The following is an 18,446-nucleotide window of genomic DNA, read 5'->3' as shown; positions in this document are numbered from 1 at the left end:
CATGTTATAGTTAGGAGTTAGCATTTAAAAAACCTTAGAAATTTACTGAAAAAAACATAGGTTTCATGGCTATTATAGTTAGCTGGACATTTCACTCATACAAAAACATTGAAATTCCTCCGTTATAGTTAGTTCTGCTAACTATAACTCGTGAGCCCTCAATCCACTGCTGATGATGTCACATATTACATCATTCATGACATGGTCATTTTTGGAATAAAACAGAATCTTTAATCACTATCCCACGAAGTCGGTGCCTGCTTTGTAATTGTAGAACCAGGATTGGAACTATAATTGAGGCAATCTGGAGCATCGTACACGGATCCTCCTCGTTATGGCGCTCTCAGCAACCAGAGAAAATTTTTGGTCATTTCTTTGTGTCCAGGAAAACTGAGAGCCCCCGCGGCTGAAATCTACCGAAAGCAGACATCTCACCGACAGCGCAACGGTGAGTACCCTGATTCTGTGAGGGCCGGAGGGCAAACAAAGAATTAGTGTAACTTGCCGTGGCAGCAAGGGGTTTTGTAGTGCCAAGTACACATCAAACAAGCTAGCGGGAGAGGTAGCCCTGTGTGCGGAAAATGCACAGCAGGCAGTGGGTGTCAAAGAGAATTAACAGCCCGATTCATCATTGGCATGTTTTTCGAGTCTGTAATAGCGAATAATAAGGAATCGCTATTACAGTCTCGCAAAACGGGATTCATGTAGGAATTGCAAAATAAATTGCGATTCCTACACATTCCTTATTTGCGATTAGCAATTTGCTAATCGCAAATAAGGATGCGATTTCAAGGGTGCTTGGGGTGTCGCACCCCTGAAATGTAAATTAGACTCATGTTGCGCACACACATGTCCAAAGGACATGTGTGTGTGTCACATACAACTGAGAGAAATGCACAAAAGTGCATTTTTCTCAGTTTTCGCTATTTACCACAAAGTCTGACTTCGTGGTAAATAGCGGGAAAAAATAGCGAATTCGCAATTTTTTATTGGGTCATGAATAGCATTTAAGGAATCTCAAAATGAGATTCCTTAAATTCAATTGCAATTTGAGAAATCGCAATTTTTTGCGATTTCTCAAATTGCGACTACATGACCCAATGATGAATTTCAAATGCCATTTTTGCGGGTGCAAACAGCCGAATTCTGCGATTTGCACCGTTTGCGCCCACAAAAACGCTTCATAAACCTTACCATTAGTTTCCAAAAACGATGGCAGATGAGTGGGAAAAAGAGCGCGAGGAGGCAGCGCTAGACGTCTTCAGGGACAAGAGTGAAGAACAAGCAAGACCATCCACCAGCAAAAATGCACAGCCGGCAACCGGGGGCAGTGATGTCAAAAGACTGTTGGGAGAGCTGGAAAAATCAAGGAAACAAGAAGTAGCTAAATGGTGGGAATGCACCTCCCTGAAAAGATATCTGGAAGTGGGGAGAATACCGTAGGGTTTAAGAATCGTCGTGGCACCAACCTATGTAAACCCAGACCCTGCCATGCTCCAAGAATGGGCAGATAACAGCGCTGACTCATCGCGAAACATGCTGCGCATATTAATCAAATATGCAACCACTGACAGGGAAAAGCTGCTTCTAAAAATCGAATCGATCATGACAGAACTTGGAAAGTCATCTAACCAAGACGAAATGAATAAAGGTTTGGCCGATATAAAAATAAGAGTGCAAAAACATGAGAATACCATTAAAGAAAGAAAAGCCAAAAAATTCCAGCGTGATAGGAATGACTATCTACAAGGGAGGATCTATACCTTTGCGCGCAAATTCGAGAACATCCGCTGCCAACAGCTATCAGCCACAGGCAGCACTCTATCCTACCCACAAGAACTAAGCGAATCAGAAATTAGCTCTGGGGCGGTATCAGAACCAGATGTGCGTGGATATTCAAACCAGCGCAAGACAGTACCTACACGAGTGGATACATTTTTTTTTTACGAGTGGAACGCCTCATGAGTCTTCAACCAAAGACACCGAGGCAAGACCAAGTACAAAACAAAACAAACCCTCAAAAAGCAGAAGTAGGAATAACAGATGGTGGGGCAGAAATGGCGCAAAGAACAAAGCCAACTTACAGAAGAAACAGAAGGAGATAGACACACCAATGGAGACATGCAACACAGTAATACATCTTACTAACATGCTCTATCAAAAGAGAAAGAACAGACACTTGCCCTAGGACTTTCGTTCTGTAAAGAAACTAATTTCAATTACACGGAAACAAGAATTGACCTATACCACTTCACTCGAAAATGAAAACTGAAAAAATACTTTACCAACATGAGAGACAAATCCCTGGAAAGATCGGAGGAATGGGCAACAACACCTGAAGCCACCCCGCTAAGTGTAGCAGACATGGATTTCTTGAGAGAAATGACAGAAAGAGAGTTGGATATGGATAATAGAACACTGAGCAACACCTAAACAAGTGCCTTTTCAAATTTCTCCATCTACGCTTCAGTAAAGACACCATGCAAACCCAAATCGGTATTCAACCCAACTATGCCAAGGGACAACATAGACATGTTTTCAGACAAAGTTATCAAGGACCTCAATCTCCTAGAACTCTCCAGGAGTGAAACTTTTAACAAAAATTCCAATGACCTCAAATCCAAATATTCTAAGGTGATGGACAAAATCAAACTAAGATAAAGGTGGAAATGTGGTATTGTGGCCACTTGAGATGTACAACAGGGAAGCCATGTCACAACTCCAAGACAGAGAATGCTAAATCAGAACCAGTAATATCAACATAACCAACATCAAGGAGAGATACCATACCTGTTTGTATGAATGGAGGAGAAAAGGCTTAATAACCAAACAAGAACTGGACTTTTTGAAAAAGGATTATCTGATCACCCCCCAGCTATATTTAATCCCAAAGGTACATAAGGACATCAGCTGTCCACCTGCCAGACCGATAATCTCCGCCATTGGCAGCCTATTCGAGAACACCAGTAAATATATTGACTTTTACCTTCAACCTTTTGTGAAAACACTACCGGCATACACACAGGACACTGGGGACTTTTTTGTCTTATGTTTCTGATTTTGTTTGGCACAGTAATTATGTTTTTGTCAAACTAGATGTACAAAGCTTGAACACAAGCATCAGACACAGAGATGGGCTTAATGCGCTTAAACACTATCTAGGCACAAGAGACATCAAACTCCACCAACACACCATGATGCTTCTTCAGATGACTGAGTGGTGTCTAGAGAATAACACCTTCTCTTACAACAAACTACTCTACAAACAGACAAAGGGAACAGCCATGGGTACTAGCTTCGCCCCCAGCTATGCAAATTTGCATATGGGCTGGTGGGAGGAGCAAGTACTGATGACAACGTACCAGCACATAATGGACAGACTCATAGTGATTTACAGGCGTTACATCGATGATATTTTCATCGTGTGGTGAGGATCAGAACAAAGCGCTTCCGAATTTGCAAACAACATCAACAGCAACACCACAAATCTCAAGTTCACATGCACCACCAGTAAGGAATCAGTAGTGTTTCTAGATTTAAAACTCTACCATGAAGAAGACAAAATACAAACAAGCACACACAGGGAAGAAACAGCAGGGAATGCTATACTGCACGCACATAGTTTCCACCCAACCAGCCTGAAAGAGAGTATACCCTATGCAGAATGTCTAAGAATGAAAAGGAATTGCAGCACAGACAAGGAACCTGCAAACCAGCACAGACAGCCTTTTCAAGAGACTGAGTGCCAGAGGGTGCCAGAACAAGACCTTGCAGAATGCCAAAAACAAATTTAAAACACTAAACAGGGACCATCTGCTTCATAAAAGCAAGAACAAGAGTCCAGAACCCGTGACAACAAGAACTACCACCACCCCCAGATTGGTCACAGGGTACAACAAATATCATGCAAATCTTCGCAAAATTATGTATAGGCACTGGCCTCTTATCAGGAATGATCCCATCTTAGGCCCAACAGTTACTAAGTTACCACAACTCACATTTCGGAGGGTAAAGTCCATGAGACAGGAACTTGTCAAAAATGCCCCAACCCTAGAGAAAAGTAACACCTGGCTTGAAGAACAGGCGGGGTTTTTTAAATGCACTAAATGCAAGGCACGCAGACATGGGTGTAACAACAAGACTGTAATCATACCACACAGAAAAACTCTGTTTAAAATAAGAGAGCACTATACGTGCAAAACGGACTTTGCAGTTTATGTTTTGTGTTGTACCTGCAATAAACTGTATGTGGGAAGCACAATACACCCTGTACACCTCAGAATCCTACAACACCTTAGGGCCATTCAAAATGATGATCAATCCTACCGAGTGGCACAACACATAAATACACACCACGAAGGCAGGGCTGAAGATCTGTCATATTATGTGATTGATAGTGTCAAACTGAACCCCAGGGGAGGAAACAGACTACAAACCCTGCGAAGACTAGAATAAAAATATATAATCATGCTAGATTGTAAAATCCCGAATGGACATAATGCAGATGAAGCTTTAAGCGTACACCTCTGACATCTGCCAACCCATTAAGCATTACAAACTGCCTCTTCGCGCTCCTCCGCAAATAGTAACCCACTCATCTGAAACATCTCGATTCGCCATCTTCTTGTAAATATACAGAAAACACTTTGCACTGTACATAGGAATCACACACTCACCACACTACACTAGTTATTAGACAGACAGTGCATGACGGCACAGCAGCAATCACCATCATGTATATACACCTATGCTCCCCCTCTCTCGCAACCCGCCACATTGGACGCCCACATAAGCGCAATATTTGCTGTCATTATTTTAGCAAAGGCAGCCAAAAACCTCCTGGGGCTTTTTGATATCTCAACAGTGGGATCCCAACATGAGAGTGGTATGACACAATGCCCACTGGGGCAACAAGCCAAGTACCAGCACGGGAACCCTGCAGGGTCCCAAAATATAGAAACTATCAATTACAGGTACAACATCATAGGCCACATGAACACTCTTACAATGGTACAAAGAAGCCTTAAACATTATGGCCATACTCAAGCCAGCTAGCACGCTCGGGGTTCTCTACTTTACAATACAGAAGAAGAACAGACACATATCCCACGGCCCGGCAGACATTGAGTAGATGGCATACAGAGACAACCAGTGGAATCCGAACACGCGGTCCCAGCAGCGGTTTCATACCGGTGAAACCTCCCCACAGAGGGAAAATAGCTGGGGCCGCTTGAACATCCCAGGTATGGAAATACAAAACCGTAACACTGAGGCAATACTGCAGACATTTGGCGCATACGAGGGCCCCCCCACACAAACACAAATACACAAACAGATACGTGACTCACCCGATCTCCGCGCTGTTACACAGTGCGCCGCAAGACACTAGTTAAAGCCACGTATCCAAGATACTTTGTCTATGTCAGTTGTCACAGCCGCATGCTGCCAAAACCGCAAAATTCTGAAATAATGCCACATGAGAGAGTAATTGCATCAAACAGCTACCAAGCACAAGATAAATACATGTGATCGTATAAAGCAGGCGCAGTTATTGTAAAAGCATTTCAATATATTTTTTCATTTACATGACTCCAATGTTACAACAATGACGTGCAATTTTAAAACACAAACTTGTCCATGTCTATCACCACCTCACATGTTGCCCTGGCAACTCACCTGACCTCCTTGTGGTCCCTCTGTACTACTATAAAAAAATCTCATTTCTTTGGTGGACACAGATGTAGTGAACAAGGCGGACTTGTCCGCCGAAACGCGTAATGGTCGTTTTTTGAATAAAACAGAATCTTTGATCACTATCCCATATATATATATATATATATATATATATATATATATATATATATATATATATATATATATATATATATATATATATATATATATATATATATATATATATATATATATATATATATATATATATATATATAATATATATTACCTACTGGCGATAGCCAGTAGGTATATATAGTTAGGATTTTTTTCCTATGGGATTTTTGAAAATTCTATGTCGAATAACTTTGGCTTATGAGGACAGAATTGGCTGAAATTTTCAGGAAAATGGAACATTTTGTTTCTGAGCAGCCCCTGAAAATTTGGGGGGGTTTCGTCAAGGGGGGGCCGAGAAAAAAGGGGGGTCCCAAAACGGGTTTTTCCCATGCAATTTTCCATAGGGCGGTTGGCCTCACTTTTAGCCTGAACGGCTGAATGGATTTACACCAAACTTGGCAAAATTGTAGGGACTGGTAGCCCGATGTGCCTTTGCTATGTCTCAAGATATAGGCTCCAGTGGTTTTTACGAAAATTAACTTTGAAAAATATATATTGGGCTACATTGGGCTATATATATGTTGGAGCCCAAATGTAGCCCAATGTAGCCCAATGTAGCCCAATGTAGCCCAAAGATGGCCACCAGAGACAAAAAAAACCAAATGTAGCCCAAATATCAGCCAGATGTAGCCCAACTATAGCCCAATGACAGATTGTCCCAGAGTGTTCTAAAGAACAACTAGAGTGCTAACAGTCCTACTTATTACAAAGGTATGGCACACCTGAAGCCATCTTGATTGGAATAAAGTGGTAACTCTTAAAACATTTAATTTAAAAAGGAACAAAATGAGGGGGTTCATTTTGCCATAGAAAGTATGATTAGCGAATATATGACGAAATCCCGCATACCATCAGTCCGCAAAAAAAATCCTGCATGTACTATTAGGCCGCAAATTAAAATAACGAAAACTTTTAGAACGAATATGCCTTTAGCATACACTAAACAACTAAACTACCCTAAACCCTAAAACACTACCCCCAGCATGACCCTACACTACACAAACAGTACAACACTACCCTAAACCCTAAAACACTACCCCCAGCATGACCCTACACTACACAAACACTACAACACTACCCTAAACCCTAAAACACTACCCCCAGCATGACCCTACACTACACAAACACTACAACACTACCCTAAACCCTAAAACACTACCCCCAGCATGACCCTACACTACACAAACACTACAACACTACCCTAAACCCTAAAACACTACCCCCAGCATGACCCTACACTACGCAAACACTACAACACTACCCAAAACCCTAAAACACTACACCCTAGCATGACCCTACACTACGCAAACACTACAACACTACCCTAAACCCTAAAACACTACCCCCAGCATGACCCTACACTACACAAACACTACAACACAACCCTAAACCCTAAAACACTACCCCCAGCATGACCCTACACTACGCAAACACTACAACACAACCCTAAACCCTAAAACACTACCCCCAGCATGACCCTACACTACGCAAACACTACAACACTAACCTAAATCCTAAAACACTACCCCCAGCATGACCCTACACTACGCAAACACTACAACACTACCCAAAACCCTACAACACTACACCCCAGCATGACCCTACACTACGCAAACACTACAACACTACCCTAAACCCTAAAACACTACCCCCAGCATGACCCTACACTACGCAAACACTACAACACTACCCTAAACCCTAAAACACTACACCCCAGCATGACCCTACACTACGCAAACACTACAACACTACCCTAAACCCTAAAACACTACCCCCAGCATGACCCTACACTACGCAAACACTACAACACTACCCTAAACCCTAAAACACTACCCTCAGCATGACCCTACACTACGCAAACACTACAACACTACCCAAAACCCTAAAACACTACCCCCAGCATGACCCTACACTACGCAAACACTACAACACTACCCAAAACCCTAAAACACTACCCCCCAGCATGACCCTACACTACGCAAACACTACAACACTACCCAAAACCCTAAAACACTACCCCCAGCATGACCCTACACTACGCAAACACTACAACACTACCCTAAATCCTAAAACACTACCCCCAGCATGACCCTACACTACGCAAACACTACAACACTACCCAAAACCCTAAAACACTACACCCCAGCATGACCCTACACTACGCAAACACTACAACACTACCCTAAACCCTAAAACACTACCCCCAGCATGACCCTACACTACGCAAACACTACAACACTACCCAAAACCCTAAAACACTACACCCCAGCATGACCCTACACTACGCAAACACTACAACACTACCCTAAACCCTAAAACACTACCCCCAGCATGACCCTACACTACGCAAACACTACAACACTACCCTAAACCCTAAAACACTACCCCCAGCATGACCCTACACTACGCAAACACTACAACACTACCCTAAACCCTAAAACACTACCCTCAGCATGACCCTACACTACGCAAACACTACAACACTACCCAAAACCCTAAAACACTACCCCCAGCATGACCCTACACTACGCAAACACTACAACACTACCCAAAACCCTAAAACACTACCCCCCAGCATGACCCTACACTACGCAAACACTACAACACTACCCAAAACCCTAAAACACTACCCCCAGCATGACCCTACACTACGCAAACACTACCCAAAACCCTAAAACACTACCCCCAGCATGACCCTACACTACGCAAACACTACAACACTACCCAAAACCCTAAAACACTACACCCCAGCATGACCCTACACTACGCAAACACTACAACACTACCCAAAACCCTAAAACACTACCCCCAGCATGACCCTACACTACGCAAACACTACAACACTACCCAAAACCCTAAAACACTACACCCAGCATGACCCTACACTACGCAAACACTACAACACTACCCAAAACCCTAAAATACTACACCCAAGCATGACCCTACACTACGCAAACACTACAACACTATCCTAAACCCTAAAACACTACGCCCAGCATGACCCTACACTACGCAAACACTACAACACTACCCTAAACCCTAAAACACTAGCCCCAGCATGACCCTACACTAATTTCTAATTTCTAATTTAAAACACTTATAAAGCGCAGCATACACCTTGCGGTTTCTTGGCGCTGAAGGTTCAGTGGCTGAGGGGAAGGAAGACCGGGGAGGAAATTTAGGCGGGGAAAGCCTGGCTAAATAGGAAGGTTTTCAGGTCTCCCCGGAAGGAGAGGTACTGAGTTGCGGAGCGGAGGTTATCAGGGAGAGAGTTCCAGAAGGAAGGGGCCAGAGTGGAGAAATTGGATCCACCCCACTTTTTGCGCGAGAAACGGGGGGTCAGGAGAAGGGACTTGGAGGAGGACCGGAGATTTCTTGCGGGGACGTAGGGTTTGATAAGTGAAGTGATGAAAGCAGGGGCGGTGCCCTGACGGGCCTGGAAAACCATGCACCCAATTTTAAAGAGGGAACGTTGTTTCACAGGGAGCCAGTGGAGTTTCTTTAGGAGGGGGGTGGAGTGGTGATAACGTGGGAGGCCATATATCAGTCTGGCCGCCTGGTTCTGGATGGTTTGGAGTCTACGCAAACTGTAGGCAGGGATGCCATGAAAAAGAGCGTTGGCGTAGTCCAAACGCGAGATTACCAGAGCGGCCATAATGGTCTTGAGAGCCTGAGGGGTGAAGAAGCGGGAGACAGAGCGGATAGTTCGAAGAGTGAGAAAACAGGAAGAGACCACGGAGCTGATGTGTGAGTGAAGAGTGAGCTGATTGTTCATTTTGACACCCAGTGTTTTGACAGTAGTGGAGGGGGAGGGTGCAGGGCCAAGGGAGGGGGGCCAGAAAGAAGAGTTCCAGGGGCTGGACGAACCACCAGTGAGAACCAACTCAGTTTTATCAGGGTTCAGTTTAAGATGGTTGTGATTCATCCAGTCCCTGATGAATGTCATAGTAGACTGGAAATTGGAGACCGAGAGAGAAGAGGGGGACAGATCAAAGATGAGCTGGAGGTCATCCGCGTAGTTGAAGACGGTGACCTCCAGCTGCTGGAGAGCAAAGATGAGAGGAAAGATATAGAGGTTGAAAAGAAGGGGGGAGAGAGAGGAACCCTGGGGAACACCGCAGGTGACAGGGAGGGGGGTGGAGGTGAAGTTGCCAAGACGGACCGCCTGGGTGCGGTCCCTCAGAAAGGAGGAGAGCCAGACAAGGGCTGATCCCCCGATGCCAGCCGCCTTGACACGGGTGAGTAGGATGGTATGGTCCACCGTGTCAAAGGCGGCGGAGAGATCGAGGAGGACCAGTGCCTGGTGGTTGTTGTCATCCATGCCCTTTCTGAGGTTGTCTAGGACGGCGACTACGACCGATTCTGTTGAGTGCCTGGGGCGGAATCCTGCCTGACGAGAAGCCAGCCCCCCATTAGCCTCGATGTGAGTGCTCAGAGCCGCGGTAACATGGCGTTCCATCACCTTGCCCAGAAAGGGCAGCAGGGAGATGGGGCGAAAGTTGGACGAGATAGAAGGGTCCGAGCCGGGTTTCTTCAGCAGGGGTACTATGGTAGCTGCTTTTAGTGCTGGGGTCACCACACCCTGTGCCAAGGCGCTGTTGAGAAAGGCAATCGGGGGATCAGGGCAGCTAGCATAGATTTGCTGTAGGATGCGTGCAGGGCAGACATCCGCCGGGGACCCTGATTTAACTTTGGGGAGAATTGACAGAAAGGATTCCTGAGTGAGGGGAGGGATGACAGTGAAATGATTTTGTACTGGGGGGGGGGAAGGATCGACGAAGGTAGGCGAGGGTAAAGGGATATTGGCCTTGATATTAGTGATCTTGTCCACGAAGTAGTTGTTTAATTGGTCACAGAGAAGCTGGGAGGGAGGGATTTGGGGCGAGGCTCGATCTGAGAACGCCAGGTCGTTTACGATGTCAAAGATAGCCCTGGGTTTGTTGGCGGCCGACGTTATTTTCGTGGAGAAATAGTCGGTCTTTGCAGCTAGAATTGCTGATTTGTAATCAGCCAACAGTGTCAAAAAGTGGGTTTTTAATGACGGGCTGTAGTCCTTCCTCCACTGCCTCTCCGCCCTCCGGACGCTCAGTTTGAGTTCTTTTAGGTGGTCGTTGAACCATCTGTTAGAGTCCTTAAGCCGGCGGATGGAGATGCGTCGTAAGGGGGCCTCTGAGTCGCAAGCTCCAGCCAGCCAGGTGTTAATGGCCTTGGCCTGTGAGGCTGAAGGTAAGCCGGAGAGGGGGGGGATGGAATTGTGAAGCAGGGAGGTCAGGGAGGGGAGGTCCAGCCTGTTCCAGTTCCGTGCCCAGGTGTTTTTGGCGAGTGGGGTTTTGGGGGATGGGTTGTGGGGGATGGAGAAAGAGATGAGGGCATGATCGGACCAGGGGCAAGGGGAGACCGCCACCGAAGCCAGTGGGAGGTTAAGTGCCCAGACCTGATCAAGTGTGTGCCCGTGAGAGTGAGTGGGGACAGAAATGTGTGGGACAAAGTTGAGGGAGGACAAAGTTTCGGTAAATTCTTTTGAGGCGGAGCACTCGTGTGGGTCTGAGGGCCAGTAATTAAAATCCCCCAGCACCAAGACCGAGGCAAAATTGACCGCCAGACTTGCCAACAGGTCTTGGAAGGCAGGTAGAAATGAAGGCGAGGGCTGAGGGGGGCGGTACATGAGGAGACAGGTGATGGGAGGGGCGGTCTGGAGGGAACGGACCACCAGGAAGTCGGCAGGGGCCATAGGGGGAGAGGGAAGTGACTGGAAGTGCAGGTCTGACCTAGCAATTAGCGCGACCCCACCGCCCGCCCTGCCGGCCGGTCGATCAGCACGTAGGGCCACGTAAGACGGTGGAAGGGTGGCCAGAAGAGCGGGAAGGGAGGAATCACAGTACCAGGTTTCGGTCAGGAGCAGTAGGTCCGGTTTCTCGGTGTCGAGTAGGACGAACAGCTCGTGGTGATGCTTGACCGCCGACCTGGTATTGAGTAGAATAGCGGACAGAGCTGGGGTAGAGGGGGGTGGGTCGGGGCAGGGGAGGCAGGGTGGCTGGAGAGATCGCGGCGGGGAACGCGGCGATGCAGGGAGGGTGGGGGCAAGACCCAGTGAGTAGACGAGTCTTCGGACAGAGTCCGGGAGTGGCCAGGTGCCTTGAAGGGCGATGAGGTCTTTGGAGGAGTATGATATAATTTGAGCATGGCGTCGTGCCCCTTGCCCCGTTCGGCCGCGGACGGGCGCAGACGGGCTTGACTTTTGCGCGACTTCGGCGCGAAGTCGGCGCTCCCGCTGCGCTCGTCCGCTGCGCGTTCTGTATTGACACATAGATAAAGGCGGCCGTAAGGGCGGGAAGGGGGCGTGGCCTGGAGGTGGGCGTGGCCAGCCGTCGGGAGGGCGTCACGTGAGCGATGGATCCGCTGCACGGAGCCCTCGATGTGCAAGTCAGCAAATAGCAGCAGGTAAGGTATAAAAACACAAGATACACACTTTAAAATGCAGCGTCTCCCGGCTTCCGCCTCAGGAGCAAAGAACCAAATGAGCGCTCGGTAGCTGGCGCTTAAGAAGGGCGGGAAGGGGGCGTGGCCTGGAGGTGGGCGTGGCCAGCCGTCGGGAGGGCGTCACGTGAGCGATGGATCCGCTGCACGGAGCCCTCGATGTGCAAGTCAGCAAATAGCAGCAGGTAAGGTATAAAAACACAAGATACACACTTTAAAATGCAGCGTCTCCCGGCTTCCGCCTCAGGAGCAAAGAACCAAATGAGCGCTCGGTAGCTGGCGCTTAAGAAGGGCGGGAAGGGGGCGTGGCCTGGAGGTGGGCGTGGCCAGCCGTCGGGAGGGCGTCACGTGAGCGATGGATCCGCTGCACGGAGCCCTCGATGTGCAAGTCAGCAAATAGCAGCAGGTAAGGTATAAAAACACAAGATACACACTTTAAAATGCAGCGTCTCCCGGCTTCCGCCTCAGGAGCAAAGAACCAAATGAGCGCTCGGTAGCTGGCGCTTAAGAAGGGCGGGAAGGGGGCGTGGCCTGGAGGTGGGCGTGGCCAGCCGTCGGGAGGGCGTCACGTGAGCGATGGATCCGCTGCACGGAGCCCTCGATGTGCAAGTCAGCAAATAGCAGCAGGTAAGGTATAAAAACACAAGATACACACTTTAAAATGCAGCGTCTCCCGGCTTCCGCCTCAGGAGCAAAGAACCAAATGAGCGCTCGGTAGCTGGCGCTTAAGAACTACGCAAACACTACAACACAACCCTAAACCCTAAAACACTACCCCCAGCATGACCCTACACTACGCAAACACTACAACACTACCCTGAACCCTAAAACACTACCCCCAGCATGACCCTACACTACGCAAACACTACAACACAACCCTAAACCCTAAAACACTACCCCCAGCATGACCCTACACTAAACAACCACCACAACTCTACACTAACACAACACTACACTACACAACACTACACTACACTACACAATCACTAACCCACGAAAAAATTAACACAAACCCACTTACCTCTCTCGTCATCGTGGTTTTCACAACGCAATTGCATTTACCATACATGCCTTTAAAACGTAATTCTTTGTAAAGGCATGCGCGATAAATGCACATGCGTTTTGAAAAAATGCGGGATAATGGTATGCGAGCTCAATGACCTTGCGGGATAATGATATGCGGACTGAAAGTCTGCGGGATAAAAAATGCGGGAAAATGGCTGCAAACCATGATTAGCAGCAGACTTCCCTGGTGAGCACTAGCTTTACTACAGTGATCTAATGAGCAACTAGAGTGCTAACATTCAGAATTTATGGCAAATGTGTGACACATCTGAATGCCTTCTTGATAGAACCAAAGTAAACAAGCATTGAAAATGCAATAGATCTCGCCCTCGTTTAAGTTAAAGCCATTCTGTTTGTAATGAGGTGGCTTTTTAGCTTTGCTTTTATTAGTGTTTTTAAAACTTTCATGTAAATAACATGCATATGTATGCATATATGTATATGTATGCATGCATTTATATTTATATAGATATGCAGATTACATATGTTTATATATGTATATTACCTACTGGCGATAGCCAGTGGGTATATATAGTTAGGATTTTTTCTCTATGGGATTTCTGAAAATTCTATGTCTAATAACTTTGGCGTTTGTGGACAGAATTGGCTGAAAGTTTCAGGAAAATGGCACATTTATTTTCTGAGCAGCCCCTGAAAATTTGGTGGGGTTTCGTCAAGGGGGGGCCGAGAACAAAGGGGGGTCCCAAAACGCGTTTTTCCCATTCATTTTTCCATAGGGCGGTTGGACTCACTTTTAGCTCGAACGGCTGAATAGATTTACATGAAACTTGGCAAAATTGTAGATATGGTTTGCCTGACGTGCCTTTGCTATGTCTCAATATATGTGCTCCAGTGGATTTTGAGAAATTAACGTTTAAAAAAAAATACATATCTGTGACAGCGCTCCGGTTAGCGCCCCGGTTCGCGTACCTGACGCGTAACGGAACTTCGCGAAGCGAATCTGATTGGCTCTCCGGTGTCTGTCAACATTCTAAACAAACCGGAGCGGCCGCCATCTTGTCTCTCGGTACGATCGAGAGACAAGATGTGGTGAAAAACGAAGGGGGAAATGAAGGAAAGGGGGCAAGGTAGACCACTCCTGACCCCCTAGGATTGATGAGGGGGATATTAAAGTGCCCCGCGGGGCAAAAAATTTTGCGATTTTACGCCGTAGAGGCGCGTCCCGGTACGCGAACCGGGCAGCTCACCGGGCAGCTAACCGGCAGCGTAGCTGTCAACATTGTAAACAGTCCGGAGCGGCCGCCATCTTGTCTCTCGGTAGGTTCGAGAGACAAGATGTGGTGAAAAAAGAAGGGGGAAATGAAGGAAAGGGGGCAAGGTAAACCCCTCCTGACCCCCTAGGATTGATGAGGGGGATATTAAAGTCCCCCGCGATTTTTCGCGGTAGAGGCGCTTCCCGGTACGCGAACCGGGCAGCTAACCAGCAGCGTAACGGGAGTCCGCCATCTTGTGTTTTTGGAGCGTCCGGTTCGCGTACCGGGTAGCGTCCCGGTAAGCGTAACAAGGGGAAAACCAAGAGAAACAGTAAAAAAAAATTTAAGGGAATAGATTTCCAGCAAACTTGGCAAAATTGTAGGGACTGTTTGTTTGATGTGCCTTTGCAAGGCCTCAAGATATGTGCACGTGTGGATTTTGTCTAATTAAGGTTAAAAAAAAAATATATATCTGTAAGCGTGCTCCGGCACGCTTACGTTACGGGTTTTGTTTGCGCTGCAGAACCGATACGTCACGGTTATGCGACGCGTCATGAGGCGTCTCACGTGGCTACGTGATACGTCACGTAATAAAGAATATATTTTACAGCTATAGATATTAGCTTTTCAAAAACCATTGAAATTCACTGAAAAAACCATAGGTTATAGACCATATATAGTTAGGAATTTGCATTTACAAAACCTTGAAAATTCACTGAAAAAACCATAGGTTAGAGACCATATATAGTTAGCTGGACATTTTATTGACATAAAACCAATGAAATTCCATATATAGTTAGTTGCACTAACTATATATCGCGCACCCGCAATCCACTGCTGATGATGTCACATATTACATCATTCATGACATGGTCAGTGACATCACTGATGACATCACTGATGACATCTCAAATGACATCACTGATGACATCACTGATGACATCTCAAATGACATCAGTGATGACATCATGACACACCAATACCAGTTACTACATACGCACTCACTGATTCCTACGTCTACACACACATTCACTCATTCACCCATACAATCACTCATACATACAGTCACTCATTATTACAACACTATCATATGCACTCATACACCTATGCAGACACTCACACACTGCCACTCATCCATGGAGTTACTCACACACCTAGTCAGTCCTGTAAAGAATCAATCACACTTCCATTTCCTCATCTATACAGTTAAACACAGAACACCATACTTCAGTGACATCACTGATGACATCACTGATGACATCTCAAATGACATCACTGATGACATCTCAAATGACATCACTGATGACATCATGACACACCAATACCAGTTACTACATACGCACTCACTGATTCCTACGTCTACACACACATTCACTCATTCACCCATACAATCACTCATACATACAGTCACTCATTATTACAACACTATCATATGCACTCATACACCTAGTCAGTCCTGTGAAGAATCAATCACACTTCGATTTCCTCATCTATACAGTTAAACACAGAACACCATACTTTTCACACATATACTAACACATACTTACTCTCTTATACAATCACTGATACAAGTACACATTGATATGCACAGAGTCACACACCTCCCAGCCAGCCACACACACACTCAGTCTTCCATACATCCACTCATTCTTCAATATGTAAAACATATTTAAACTTTACAAAAACACACAGACACTAGATGATGTCATCAGTGATGTCATTTGAGATGTCATCAGTGATGTCATCAGTGATGTCATTTGAGATGTCATCAGTGATGTCATCAGTGATGTCACTGACCATGTCATGAATGATGTAATATGTGACATCATCAGCAGTGGATTGCGGGTGCGCGATATATAGTTAGTGCAACTAACTATATATGGAATTTCATTGGTTTTATGTCAATAAAATGTCCAGCTAACTATATATGGTCTCTAACCTATGGTTTTTTCAGTGAATTTTCAAGGTTTTGTAAATGCAAATTCCTAACTATATATGGTCTATAACCTATGGTTTTTTCAGTGAATATATATATATATATATATATATATATATATATATATATATATATATATATATATATATATATATATATATATATATATATATATATATATATATATATATATATATATATATATATATACACACACACCCTGGTGAGCCTGTGTTATATTATTCAAATTGTTTCTGACATTTTCTTTCCTTTTACTCACAAATAAATTTGGGGGGATTATTAAGTTACATCCTTGCTGGAACATTTTCTGGTTAACACAGATAGCCTAGGGGGCATTATCTTTAACAACTTTAAGAACTAAAGGGACTAGTGACGTATTGGTAAGTATTGAAGAGTCAGATTTTGACTAAGCACCCTTAGTACCCAAGGTTTTATTTGCTGGTTGTGTCTAAATAACATAAGCTCGGTAACATGGGGGAAAGAAAAGCTCCTACTGCCCAGAGCAAAACACAGACAAAATCGGGAGGAGGAGGCTGATAAACTATTTAACGGGGGCAATGGGCACTATCAAACAGCAGATTATATCTGTGGAAGAGGCCATGAATCCCGAAAAAACAAGTCTGGTAGGGGGCCCCCACCTAGATAAGGCTGAACAAGGGACATCCGCCCCTTCCAGAGAGGCGCCTAGGAGCTGGATAAGTACAAATGGTTGTGTCGTGAATACATCTGACGATATTTCGGAAAGTGAGCAGGAGAGGGATACTCAACCACCTACTAAGCGCTCAAAAAATCCTGATACTCTTCCCAGCACCACAGGGGAACCTAGGTCTGAGTCCTTGATGACACCTCTCAACTACGTAAAAAGGCGCACAAAAAGGATAAGACTTTGCCCACACGTAAGTTAGGCAACAAGGAAAAAACAATATTCATTGCCAATTTTTGTACACAGATTGACGTAGCGAAGTTCAAAACTAAACTAGATGCACTAGACACGTACCTTAGAGAAACACTAATTAGCCTAACTAGCAGAATAGGTGCAATGGAATGGCCGTTAACTATATGTCTGGAAAAATGCCAACCAAGTACCTCAGAATTAGCTAATAATCGTAACAGCGCCCCGGACTACCTAGGGGGCAAGCCCCAGTTACATATTTAAACAGCAGATCTTCCACCTTCTATTCAAATGAATTTGGGTGCGACTGCGCATAATAGGGATCAACACACCTCGATCATCAGACCACCGACTCTCCACCTTGTAACTTCCCTAAACCTGGTCGGGCCCACACACACCTCAGCTACTAATAGTCCTATTATATTTATACCCATGACTAACCAAGACTTAAAGTCTGAGATTACATATTTGGAGTTACATGCATCTGTGACCCCGTACACGGTTGTGTTAGCAAATGTCCCCAGATTACCTACTGGGGCGGCTGAGTCTTGGGACACACTGAGAAATAAGTCTCTATTTTGGTTGGGCTCTAAAATGGGCCTAACTGAGAGGCTTTTTGCTGAATTCAAAATGGCCAGAAGAGTGGGCTAGATAGGGAGAAGACGTAAGAACTTGTTTGGCGATTGTATGGTGCTGACTTTTAAAACTCCACAGGTCACACAAATGATATTAAGTAGGGCTGGAAATCATAATGTCTCTGTACAAAGCATTAACTTAGAACCTTTAGGATACTTTTACCAACCTACCTACAACAACCGTACTAATGCAACCAATGAGCCCCAAAAAGCAAATGGCAGGCCCTGGTTTAATACACCTGTCCATAATTGATTTGGCATTCTCCCTAACCTTGAGGATGTTCACTGACTACTTTTAGAAACCAATACAAAGGGGGACCCCTGCAAAGAAGGATAATAGGCAGGCGGGGCAGGGG

This window comes from Lissotriton vulgaris, chromosome 2_1 (genome assembly GCF_964263255.1).
Source record: "Lissotriton vulgaris chromosome 2_1, aLisVul1.2, whole genome shotgun sequence".
Classification (NCBI taxonomy): Eukaryota; Metazoa; Chordata; class Amphibia; order Caudata; family Salamandridae; genus Lissotriton; species Lissotriton vulgaris.
The sequence above is the reverse complement of the archived record's forward strand: the minus strand, read 5'-3'. Positions refer to the sequence as shown.